This window comes from Apodemus sylvaticus, chromosome 5 (assembly GCF_947179515.1).
Source record: "Apodemus sylvaticus chromosome 5, mApoSyl1.1, whole genome shotgun sequence".
Classification (NCBI taxonomy): Eukaryota; Metazoa; Chordata; class Mammalia; order Rodentia; family Muridae; genus Apodemus; species Apodemus sylvaticus.
In genome coordinates, this window is record NC_067476.1 from 76,279,051 (window position 1) to 76,292,142 (window position 13,092).

The window sequence follows — 13,092 nt, forward strand, 5'->3', positions numbered from 1 at the left end:
TATGGTATTACATCCCCAGTCCATATATGATAATTTTAACCATTTAGAAAATGGATACATTAGTATATATGACAAGATTTATGTTTGTCCACTGATTTTATTTTCACTTGTGGTTTTTGTTGAACATGTGTTATTCTAAGTGATTCTGGCTGCATCCAAATTGGTATAGCATTTCTATTTATTCTCTTGATCGTCATCTTAATGTGTGCCTCATCGCTTTAAGTAACACAGGTGTATATGTGTGCACACAATGAATGATATTGAGAAGCATGTGTTTTACAAAGTCCATTTTGCTTGGTGGAAGTTCTACTTACACTATAGGGATAGTCCTTATTGTTTAAGATAATTACATAGAATTGACTGTGGTTGAGTTTAAGTAACCACTTTCTTATTAATGGATAATTTTATTTCCTCTAATATTTTGTAGTGCTAGCAATGTTTTTATGTATCTAGTCATATTATTGATCTGTAGACTTAAAAAATAAACCTAGATATTCAACTCCTGATTACAGGTATGTGACATCTCCATAACATTTTTGTATATCTTGCATTTTTCATTAGTTTGTGTATTAGTTTAGGTTCTCTAGAGTCGCAGAACATATGGGCAGTATCTATATAGTTAGGGAATTTGTCGATGACTTACAGTCTATAGTCCAACTCCCCAACAATGGGCAGCAGCAGCTGTGGATGGAAGTCCAAGGATCTAGCAGTTGCTCAGTCCCACCAGGCAAGCAGGCAAGGAAGAGTGAGTAAATCTTCCTTCTTCCAATGTCCTTATATAGATCTCCAGCAGAGGGTGTAGCCTAGATTAAAGGCTGTAGGTCTCCAGCAGAGGGTGTGGCCCAGATTAAAGGCAAGTGCCTCCATGCCTTAAATCCCAGATGATCTTGAACTCAGAGATCTCCTTGCCTTAATCTTCTGGAATTCATAGCCACTATGCTTCAAGATCTCCATGCCAAGATCCAGGTCAGAAATTTATATCTCTGAGACTCCAGATTAGGATCATAGGTGGGCCTTCCTTGTAGTTCATTCCAGATATAGTCCAGTTGACAACCACGAATAGCCGCTACAGTTTGTATTTTCCATCATGTAAAACTTTAAGATTTGATCTAGTAAATCTTTTTCTTTACCTGAAAATATTTTGCCTATTTTGGAATTAGTTTTGCAGCTTTTAGTACTTAACTATATTCAGTTCTAATTACTTTCATTATTTTGATATTAGATCTTTAATCAGCCTGAGAATATTTACTAAATTTTCACATTGAACTCATCATATATATGTCCCTTCATATAGCATGTTTAACAATAGGCAATAGAGTTAATAGTGCATATCAATACCAATGAATTAAATGATTATCTTTGAATAGATTTGCTCAAATTTCTTTTTGTCAGGTTTTAAAATGATGAGAAAGAAGGCATTTAGTTCATTTTCTGTCATGTAGAGGTTATTATTTTTCATATCTTTAAAAATTAAATGAAATATTCTATTAATTATTAAAATTTTGTGCATGCATTTTGATCATATTCCTTCCTCTAACTCTTTCAATATCCATCCCACATTTCCTTCTAACTTTATGTCCTCCTTTTTTTTCCTCCTTGCAACCTACCAAGTTCAAAAGTACCTTGTACTTTTGGGTGTGGGGTCAGCCACTGTGAAAGTTGACCATTCCTGAGAAGCCATGAATTTGCAATAGCTCCTCAGCTATAGGTGGGAGCTCTTGGGTCCTTCCCTCTCATATAAGGATTATTTCATATAGTAAGCATCTCAATTCCTAATGTCACGTGCATTAGTGACACCTTTGCATGCTGTGATTTGCATCTTTTGAGTGTGGTCTAGTTGTAAGTCAGGATACCGCACTCAAATGATGAATTAATTTGGATTACTCTGATTCAGAAAGCCTTACATGTATTGGCCCTTCTGGCTTTTGTCTTTTCTCCTCCACCCTCTTTTCTTCTCACTAATTACAAATTCAAGACTTGCAGTTAATTAAATTAATTAATTAAAATGTCAAGACACATAGCAAGGTGGGGGGATGCTGCCTACTTATCACTCAGGAGGTGAATATCTGGGTTATAAAAAAACTGCTACAGATCAATAATACAAACAGATAATAGAAACATGGGTGAAAATACAAACAGGTAATTCATAGGAGAGAAGCTGCAGTCAATAATATATTTAATATTATTCATAATTAATTATCCATTGGTTAAAAACATAACTTTTGCTATTCAGGCATACACAAACCATACACAAAGCATCTCAGGAGTCAGCACCTGAAATGCCCAGAGTTCTACCATCAGAGGAGAGCAGATGCCTTCCCTAGCTTGAGGGGTAACTAAGTGGGCAGGCCCTGAGAGCAGTTTATCAGACTGAGTTCTTAGTGAGGAGTGACTGGACTTTTGCTGCAAGCAGGTATGAACTGGATATGGAAGAGATAAATGACAACTGGAGATTAGGGGAGACCTTGAGAAGGGGCTAAGGTCCTTGTTTGCTTATCTTAAAGATGGTCATAACTGTAGTATCGCCTTTCTAGACTGATTGTGCTCAGCGGGGTACTGATGGTTCAGCAATTACCATAGCCACCTGTGTCCTGGGCAACATAATCAGCATCAAAATGAAAGTTTTCCAGCATTACTCATATCTGAGAACGGAAGTGTCTTTTGCGATACATGTGTGTACAACCTTAGGCTATGTGGTTCTGCTTAGCCACATGCTAACTGCTTAGTCCACTAGTCTAAGCAGAGTATTCCACTCCATTGGAGAAAGTTGGGTTGGGATCAGTCATGACTCAAGTTCATCCCCCAGCTCTGGAAGCCTAGGTGAAACCACAGAAGGGGAGCATTCTCTTGGCCTGACATTGCTAATTTGAAAAAAATGATGCTCTAGAACTTTGGGCTTGTCCTTGCTTTATAATAAGCCAACATGGGAGGAAAAGGAGTTGAGAGAAAGGTTCCTGCTGACACCATGTGAATTCTAGATGTAGGCATGACCAGGCAAGAAAATGTCCAGTTTTCTTATTAGAGGAGACCACAGATTCCCTCTTTCTTATCTCAACATGTGTTGAGTTTTTGCCATTGTGGATGCTAAGGTTTGTTCACAGGAAAGTTCCGGGAAACTTATTTGAAACAGACATGGACTTTTATAATGGCATCCGTATGCAGACTCCCTTGAAAATGCCAGCTGGTGTCTTTTCTGTGGACTGAGGGTTTTTTGACGGGTCAGTTGGAAATGAGGGAGTTAACGAAAACTGGTCTCAGGGCTCTCTAATATCAGCTTTTATTTTTCTTAGACCTTTAAGAATGCTTTTTGGCAGTGAAATCACAAAAGTGGAAACAGCGGGGTTTTCTTAAAGCACAGTAGTCTGAGGTTTCCAATTAATGCACTGCCTGCCCACCCACTGTCCATTCGGAAATGCTTTTTATTAACATATAGCACCCTAGGACTTCTTGAAGGTGTCAGGGCTTGAAAGTAATTCGTGAAAAAGGAAAAAACTTTGAAAAGAAATTAGGAAGAAAGCTCCAGTCACACACACACATCCGAGCTTAACTTAAGGCACCTGCACAGTGGGTTGGCATGGGACACCAGGTTGTGTTAATACATTTCGGTAAGCAGATGTCTTTAAAGTGAAGGCTCAGAAGTTGGTTCCTTCCCAGACCCCATGTAGGGTACCTTAGTCATTCCAAACTTTTGAAAAAATATAAATTGGTTCCTCAATGTTGTTCCTTCAGATTAACTTTGGGTCTTACTTGGTGGTTTTAATGGCAAGGGCATTTGTGGTGATAGACCAAAAACCTCCAGAATTCTGCCAACCTGTCCTACTCTATGGACTGGTTATGAGGGTGATATGGTAGTTTTCTTATGACAAATGTGCATGTGCTCATGTGTGTGTGTGTGTGTGTGTGTGTGTGTGTGTGTGTGTATGTGTGTGTGTGTGTGTTGTGTGTGCATGTATGAGTATGTGTGAAAGATACTTCCTGAAAGTCCTTTCTCCACACTTCCCATTAGCTTAGTAACTTCCTCTCTGCTCCTGAATATCCCTTGATATCCCTTTAGATTATAATTATTATAGATATTCACCATTCTCAGTTATCTTTTTAGCAAAATTGCCCTGGGTTGTGTCCCCTATTTGAGAATATCTAAACCCGGATACTAAACTCCATGGTTTGCAGGATTCTAGATTATATCAGGAACAAGAGGATCTGTGTTTCCCTAATGACATGTGGCCAGGTGTATTAGCACTAGTGGTGCTCTGGGGATGTTTACCCATAGCTGTTGAGTGCCTTACAAGGGTCGCCTGTTCTGGGATGCAGGTGACTCTGACCCTGGTAAAGTCTTCCTGACTGTGATGGTTGGTTTTAGTATCAACCATTAGAATCACCTAAGGAGGGTATTTCAACTGAAAGAATGCATGGATTGCTGTGAGAAAACCCATCCCAAAATGTGGGTGGGGCCTTCCTGGCAAGTGGTACAGACAGAAGAGCATGTGGCATAAGGAAACATATCCATCTTTTGCTTGATCAACCTTTTCTCCTACCACCAAGCTGATTTGCCCTGTTGTTGCTGCTGATTCCAGCGTTTCCAGTCTTCCAGCAAAGACTAAGGAGCAGCAGCTCCCAGGGACTTTCCAGGCTTTCAGTGCACCGGACTGGGATTTCTAAGGCGCTCAGCTTCATGAATGGAGCGACTGCTGGTTTCTTAGCTGCTTGGGTATGAGACACTGTTATTACCATTTTAATGTAAACCGATTTAATAAATCACACACACACACACACACACACACACACACACACCAGTTTTGTTCCTTTAGACCAGTGGTTCTCAATGTGGGTTCTGACCCCTTTGCGCGTCTAATGACTTTTCAAGGCTCAAAGGACCCTTCCACCGAGTCACATAACTGACATCCTGCATATCACCTATTTACATTATGCTTCATAAAAGTAGCAAGCTTACAGTTATGAAATAGCAATGAAAATAATTGTATGGTTTGGAGTCACCACAACATGAGGAACTGCATTAAAGGGTAGCAGCATTAGGAATGCTGAAAACCACTGCTCTAAACAGTTTTGACACATACACCAGGATTCTCTCTTCCCTTGATTCCCTGAGGACACTCTTCCTGTCCTTCAAACCTGAAACCTTCTTAATGTTCAAGCAAGTCCCTATTACTAAGGGACTTCCTGTTTCTTTTCTGACAGAGTGTGGGCTGCTAAGAAGAAATGATCATTAAAATGTGCAAATAAACACACAATCAAATTTCAGGGCATACTATTTTTTAGAGATGAATTTAACATGCAGTCTAGTCGATGGCATAGTTGGCAATGCAAATAACTGGTATGTGATTTGAATCCCATCTAGCTTCACAATATGAATGCCATACAGGGAGTACAACCAGGTCTACCAGGACACTGCATGAAGGTAAATCTGGTTTGAATATAGACCATGGGTGTAGGAAGAAGAGAAAGAAGAGGCTGAGCAGACAGGGGCAGGAAAGAGGCCATTGGAAAAGGTGGGACTTTATTCAAAGTTCAATAGGTAACCTACAGGAGCTATTACATACCTATCATGCATGCATCTACTCTGGTTTCTGTGAGACTGTAAGTTGCTTTGACAATCTAGGTCATTGTATTGGCTGGTTTGTGTGTCAACTTGACACAGGCTAGAGTTATCACAGAGAAAGGAGTTTCAGTTGGGGAAGTGCCTCCATGAGACCCAGATGTGGGGCATTTTCTCAATTAGTAATCAAGGGGGGAGGTCCCCTTGTGGGTGGTACCACCTCTGGGCTGGTATTCTTGGGTTCTGTAAGAGAGCAGGCTGGGCAAGCCAGTAAGGAACATCTATCCATGGCCTCTGCATCAGCTCCTGCTTGAGTTCCAGTCCTGACTTCCTTTTGTGATGAACAGCAATGCAGAACTATAAGCTGAATAAACCCTTTCCTCCACAACTTGCTTCTTGGTTATGATGTTTGTGCAGGAATAGAAACCCTGACTAAGGCAGTCATGTTTCTTCTGTGTAGTGGTTCCTAGCAAAGGTACTGTATCATAACATCAGTTTTGCAAACTTTAAATGCAACGATTCTGGGGCTGGTGACATGGTTCAGTGGATAAAGATGTTTGCTGTCAAGACTGTCTCCAAAAGTTACCTAGGGCACATTGAAGACAAAGACTTATGGTCTAGACTCTGTTTCTTCCATAATTGGGATATGTAACAGCTCAGTGCCAGCAGATGCTAAATCCTGCTTTGTTTGAGCCAGGTGAGTTGGCAGAGTTGTGGATGTTCATATGTTCCTCTCTGCTGGCAGGTCTAGGTGAGAGGAGAGAACCCAATCCAGCCTGGTCTCCTCAGGTCTGAGCAGGAGGGTGAATGTTGGGGCTTGGAAAATACTGAGGAGTCTGTGAAAGCAGGAACTCATTTAATTGTATCAGTCTTTTGCTTATAAAGGGTTGAGGAAGGAGGTGGGGAATTCTGGTGGGGTGAGATGTCGCAGGGGGCAGGGAAGGGTAATGACAGAGGTATGGGGTGACTGACAGGGCCAATAAAGTTATTTGACATCGGTGGTAGTAAGCAAGGGAGGCTTAAGCAGGTTGTGCTGAGTCATTCCAGTACGGAAGTAACCAAGACAGGTCTCTAAACTCGAGCAAAGGCTCAGGCTCCCTCACTAGACCTCAGTAGCTGGCCCAATAAGGCCCAACACATATGGTAGTAGTCTCACTTCAGAGTTTTTTTGGGATGACCAGAAAATCTAAAACATCCTATCACCTGAAGTATTGTCTTGTGGCCGTGGGGGTGGGGTGGGGTTGGGGGGGTGGAGAGGTGGGATATCTTCTTCTCATACCTACTTTAGGTCTCTGCATTCATCTTTAGGAAATGGGTTCCTAATACATCTTTATGTTGCTAACTATGTGGCTACGTTGGCTCTTCCCTTCACCAGGTTTCTTAGTCTGATGCATTTTCCTTGCTTTCTGTTGTCTAACTTGGAGACTTAAACTCCACAGTCCTCAGCCTTGTAGCAGTCAATCCTCCAGTTTGTCTCTGCACCATAACCTCTCAAATGGTTAATGGCTCATAAACAAGTAATGAATGCTCAGTGTAAGTTTAAAAGAGTCCACTGTGAGCAATCCTTTGTGTTGTGAATAATTACCCAATAATTTATCTCTTTACTTGTATAGATTTGGGGATTTTTATTAGAGGATGTCCTTGTAGCAGCATTAAGGGTAATTAAAAGGACAGTTTTGGAGACTATTGGTCTACTACAAGATAAATACAATGAGTACTCAAGGTAAGTGATGTGAGATTATGGGATGTATAAACCTTTTGTAGAAAGAGTTTAGAGAAATAACTCAAAGACAAGAATGCCTTGAGGTAGCATTTTGGGGAAAATATTGAGGTGGGGATAGATTTTGGAAAAGAAAGGCTTACACTGTGCTTCTACTCCATGAAGCTCCCAAATCTGTGAAACAGAAAATGTAGTGAAATAAAAAGAAGTGTAAACTGTCAGATACTTTACATATGAGTAGAATGGACACTGGTTACATACACCATGGAGCAGTAAAAACTGAAAATGCAGAGCTTTCTGTTTACAAATTACTAAGAATTTGAAAATGGTGACAGCAAGGAAGTACAACCAGACATGGACCTTTCTGTGAACTCTGAGTGTGGTTGTACCTGGATAGGATGGAAAGGGAAGATGGGCTTCACAATGGGACAGACATGGATTTTAATCTTAAGCAACCACAACTTTGGTGGCCAGTGGAATAATCATATAAACTCTCTGAGCTTTAGTGTTATTATGTTAAAAATGTAGACCTTTCTCTTCAGCTTGAGTATTGTTGAAATTAGTAGTCTTGGTAATGCCTCACTACCTGTGCTTTGTGAGAAATGAACCTAATTGTGGCTGTAATGACAATTTAATAAATGAGCTTAAAACCTGAAGCACTTTAATGAAATGACTTTCACTGTTATTTTCTAGTGTCTGTTTCTTCAAGAGTCCTTATGGCATTTGTAGACTTTGAAATTCTGACATCAAGTCCTGGGCCTCAGGGCATAGCTACACAGAGGGACTGGAAGTGGAGTCAAAAGTTAAATATGAAACTTTTCTTTTCTGGAGGTATTTGTGATCAGATATTGGGATAAGACAAGAATGAATTTATCATGCTTTCTCATGGGGAGCAGGGCAACTGGTATAGAAGAGGCACTTGGATAAACAATGAAGAGTCAGAGAAATAAAGCCTGGAGTGGTCTTTTCATTGTTACAGAAGATGAAATTATTAAAGCTGAAGAAAAAGGCACTACTATGAATTGAAATTAGCTCTAGTGCCTCAGTAAGGATCCCTGAAATGAAGGATAAGTTTTTGGCTTGGTGACCCCTAGAGTCTGCTTCTCAGTGTGCCTGCACCTGTGTCAATCTGTTCCCTTGAACCTTGTGAACTGCTGCACACCATAAAACTTGGTAGAAGTATTGCTCTGCAATTTCAATCCCAGACATTAAGAAGGTTTTACTTCCGCAGCTTTACTTTACTTCCACAGCTCTACAGTTTTGGAGAGATCATTTAAATACCACAAAAGAAAGTGGCAAACTATTGAGGAGAGTCAAGGACCTCAGCTGACAGTGACCCTGTTACAGTGATTTTCTTTTTACTATAGAAGACAGTCCCTGAACCTATAGTTGGTTCATAAAACTTCAGATAGTGGTGAGTTCTCTCTCTCTCTCTCTCTCTCTCTCTCTCTCTGTGTGTGTGTGTGTGTGTTTCTTTCCAGTGCCCATGCTGCTGCACTGCAACAAGTTGTTGAGCCAGTTCTCCCATCATCACACCTTTGGGGCCAGCTCACCTGTGCCCCTGTCATTAGAGTCAGGTCTACTATGCTGCCTAAGTGAGGTTCGGGGCCTGCTTTCCCAAGTGCTGCAGCAGGAGAGGGACAGGGACAGCTTTCCTTTTCTAATAGCACTGGAGCCAGCATTCCTGTCTGCTGCAGGTAGTGAGGGTAAGAGCAGAGGAGGATATTTCACCTTTATTCACACTCATATTGAGTTGTGTTAGGCCACGTGTAGCTAGTTAAGATGGCTCTGACACTGAATCACCAGTTTTAAACAAACCTTTTCTTAATAACACTATACCTTTTAAATCATAACCAATTAATTTATAACTCTATAGTCAAGATATGTAAAACCTTATTCCATTGAGACCAATTAGAAACAAGAATAAAGCGATTATACGAATTTCATAAGTTAAACCAAAGTTTTCGCAAATCTTGAGGCTGGTAGCCTTTTAAAAGTGGCTTTTTTTCCAGCTGTGTTTGACTCCTACTTAAGAATGCGAGGCACCTTAAATTAGCTTCCTCTGTGTAATTTGCAGACTGGCAGGACTGCCAGCAGATAAAGCTTTTTTACCATTTTTTTCTTTTTAACATAAAAAGCAATGATCATTCAGCCAATCAAAACAATAGACAACATTTGGACAGGTTTTGGTGCACCAAAGACAGACAACAGATGGAGAGGGAACTTGATGTCCCAAAGAGATCCAAGTATCTTAACCAGAACTAAAGAGATCTCCAGTAGGTTTCAGAGAGGAAACAGGACATCTCCTGTTTTCCTGTCCTCACCACGAGAGTTTTGAAATAGCTTCCAACCATTTTTTTTTTATACCGTGTCCTACACATGGAAAAACTGCTTTTCTGAAACCCTCTTTTTTTCTTGTTTAAGATTTAACAAGGGGGAAAGGGGGTGCCTAAGCGAACACACACACAGACATGGTATAGAATAAAGTTTATTCAGAACAGAGGATGAAAGTTAATGGGTTAGTGGAGACAGAGAAAGGCAGAGAGAGTGTGTAGATAAGTAGAGACTGGCCATGACCACGTGGAGAGAGGTGGGTCAGCATCAGGGCCCTGCCTGGTAAATATTTCATTTAATTCTTGACCTACTTTTTGCCATATCTTTCTTTTTAACTCTAATTCCCCTTTCCCTGAGAGAAGCTTTCAGGTCTCTAATGAAGACCGCTTCTTTAGACAATTAATGGCCCATTTCTATTGGGACGGAGAATGCAACTTACCAAAGGAAACTTTCTTTCATGACTGGTGAAAGCGCTTCCTCCCAATGACTTCTTTGCCTCTGCGGCCTTCTCCTGAATGGTTTCCATCTGGCGAAGGTTCGTCCTCGAGCACCACGTTGGGGCGCCACTTATCCTGTCCCATGTGACCTAGTTATTCGGGGAGCCGAGGGGAACCCAAGCCTGAAGAGAAATGGGCAGGAAAGAAAAGCAAAGCCAAACAAAAGGGGTGTCTTGTCAAGGCTTCTTTAATGAAAAAGCTGAACACCATTTTGAACACACCTTAAGAGGAAGTAGAGAGGGGCTGAGGGGGAATGCTAAAAACACAGAAGGAGGAAAGGTCATGGGGCAGATGCTGGCTGTGGCATCCAGCAGCTTTTCTGGAATGCTGGCTCTGCCTAGACAACCCCAGGTGTTCAGGCAGGATAAGAACCAGTTGATCAGCCTTGTGTGAAGAAGGGGGTGGTTCAGCTGTAAACTGCAAGGTCAGTGGACTCTCAAGGTGAGAGCTGTTGAAGGTCTGGTTTTCTAGAGTTTGGTCTCCCACAGTGAGGTGTGCTCACCTGCAACTCTCACAATGTGCTGGGCCTGCTCTCCCAAGTATTGCAGCTGTCCTGAGGTGAGTCAGCTGTCCTCTTCTCATTTTGCCAGGGCCAGACCTCCTGTGATGCCCAGGTGTGGGGTGGAGATACTTCTGTGTAGCCCTCAGACACCAACATGTTCCAGGAGGCAGCTCATCCTGCTGCTTGGCCTGCGGTAGTAACAGACCGCTGCTGCTGCAGAGCCCTGTACCCAGATGGGACCCCTGGAGGCAACACAGGCTAGGACCCCACCATGGTCCCAGGTGGTATTATTAGCTACTCACATCAGGCTTTTCCTCACTAACCTCAGTTCTCCAGTTCTGCCTCTCTTCATCGTGTCCACATGCTTCTGTTTCTCTTTCTCTTCCATTTCTCCACTTTCGCGTTCCCTTTAGTGGTGCTAAAGGATCTCTGAGTGTCTGGGATCATCTTATGAGTAGTTATAAGAGCATTACGTCCCACTCATGCATCAGGGCTCTATGCAGGAGTCCTCTTGGGCATGGTTTGCCCCCCTCATAGGCCTGCATTATATGGAACTGCTGGTCATCTCCCTATTTGGGGCCCCATGGTGCTGGTCTGGTAGTCTTTTTGTGTCCCTCCTCCCCTGGCTACCCCAAGGGGCCCCTTGTGAGAGTCTCAGGCTTGCTTCCATCCAGAGTCCACAGTCTCAGGTCCCAGCTGGAGTTCTTCTAGTCTCTTGCTTGCTCCCCCTTCTGAGAAGGCCTGGGACTTTCTTTTAGGGAACCTTAGGCTATTTACTAACCATTTAGATGTTTATAGGTCAGAACATTGAGCATAGATGTAGCCTCTCTCCTCTCTGCTATCTACTGACACATATATACCTTCAAAACTTCTAGAGGACAGGCAGAATCTCTTACTACACAGTAATTCCTACGAATGAGGATTCAGCACCAGAAACTGCCTCCATTGCAGAATAAATTCCCTACTGGCTTCTTTCTATTGGCAATCAAGCCTATTTTCTGATGCTTTAAAAATATACTCTTGATTCCTTACTTCTTGAAAGTCTTGAAAGTCTATTTTGTTCCCTGAGATTTCACCTTACACCAGTCAGAATGGCTAAGGTCAAAAACTCAGGAGACAGCAGGTGTTGGCAAGGATGTGGAGAAAGAGGAACACTCCTCCACTGCTGGTGGGGCTGCAAGATGGCACAACCACTGTGGAAATCAGTCTGGAGGTTCCTCAGAAAACTGGACATGAGACTTCCAGAGGACCCTGCTATACCTCTCCTGGGCATATACCCAAAGGATTCCCCGGCATGCAATAAAGACACATGCTCCATTATGTTCATAGCAGCCTTATTTATAATAGCCAGAAGCTGGAAAGAACCCAGATGCCCCTCAAAGGAGGAATGGATACAGAAAATGTGGTATATTTACACAATGGAATACTACTCAGCAATTAGAAACAATGAATTCACAAAATTTTTAAGCAAATGGTTTGATCTGGAAAATATCATCCTAAGCAAGGTAACCCAATCACAAAAGAATACACATGGAATGCAATCTCTGATAAGTGGATATTAATTAGCCCAGAAGCCCTGAATACCCAAGGCACACATTGCATAACAAATGACTCCCATTTATAGAGAGGGTCCTGATCCTGGAAAGGATTGATTTAGCATTGGAAGAGAATATAAGGACAGAGAAAAAGAAGGGAGGTGATTGGAGAAGGGATGGAGAAAAGAAGGTTTTTGGGACATATGGGGAGGGGGATCTGGAAAAGGGGAAATCATTTGGAATGTAAACAAAGAATATAGAAATTAAAAATATTTGAAAAAAAAGTCTATTCTGTTTACGTTTTCCTTCATGGACAGGCATTTCTTGAATTAATATCAAGCCATGCCCCTCACCCTTCCACTCTTCATCATTTCCCAGTCCTTCTAAAGAACCTTTACTTTACAAGAGCCACGTGGTAACACTGTCAGAGTATCCAGGAGCTCAGACACTAGCCACATGGCCACACGGTGACAGTATGCAGGAACATGGAAAATAATCATATTAACATGATCATACTATCAATGAAGTATCTGTGACCTCAATAGAAAACACATGAAACACATAGTATCCAGGAGCTCAGATACCAGTCACATAACATGCTCATAGTTTAGTAGCTAGGACAAAAATAACAAGGTAATATGCTCACAATCCCTATACACTCCCATAATAGTCACATGGTAGCATCCTCACAGTGTCTAGGAGGTCAGATATTAGTGACTTGATAACATGCACACAGTATCCAGGAGCTGAGATGCTAGTAACACAGTAGCATGCTCCCAGCATACAAGAGTTGGTATCCACAAGCTAGTTGGTAACACAATCACAGCATTCAAGAGTTGAGATATTAGCCACATGGTAACACCATCAAACTATCCAAAAATATTTTATACCCCCACAGTAGCCAGAAGCTAAGATCTCACAGTACCCAGGAGTTTGGACACTATTAGCAT

The 13,092-nt window shown here is 41.8% G+C and overlaps 1 pseudogene; it reads right to left on the reverse strand.

The window, feature by feature from the left end:
• Positions 1 to 11,367: 11,367 nt before the first annotated feature.
• Positions 11,368 to 11,490, reverse strand: LOC127686583 (uncharacterized; annotated as a pseudogene).
• Between the last annotated feature and the right edge of the window lie 1,602 nt (positions 11,491 to 13,092).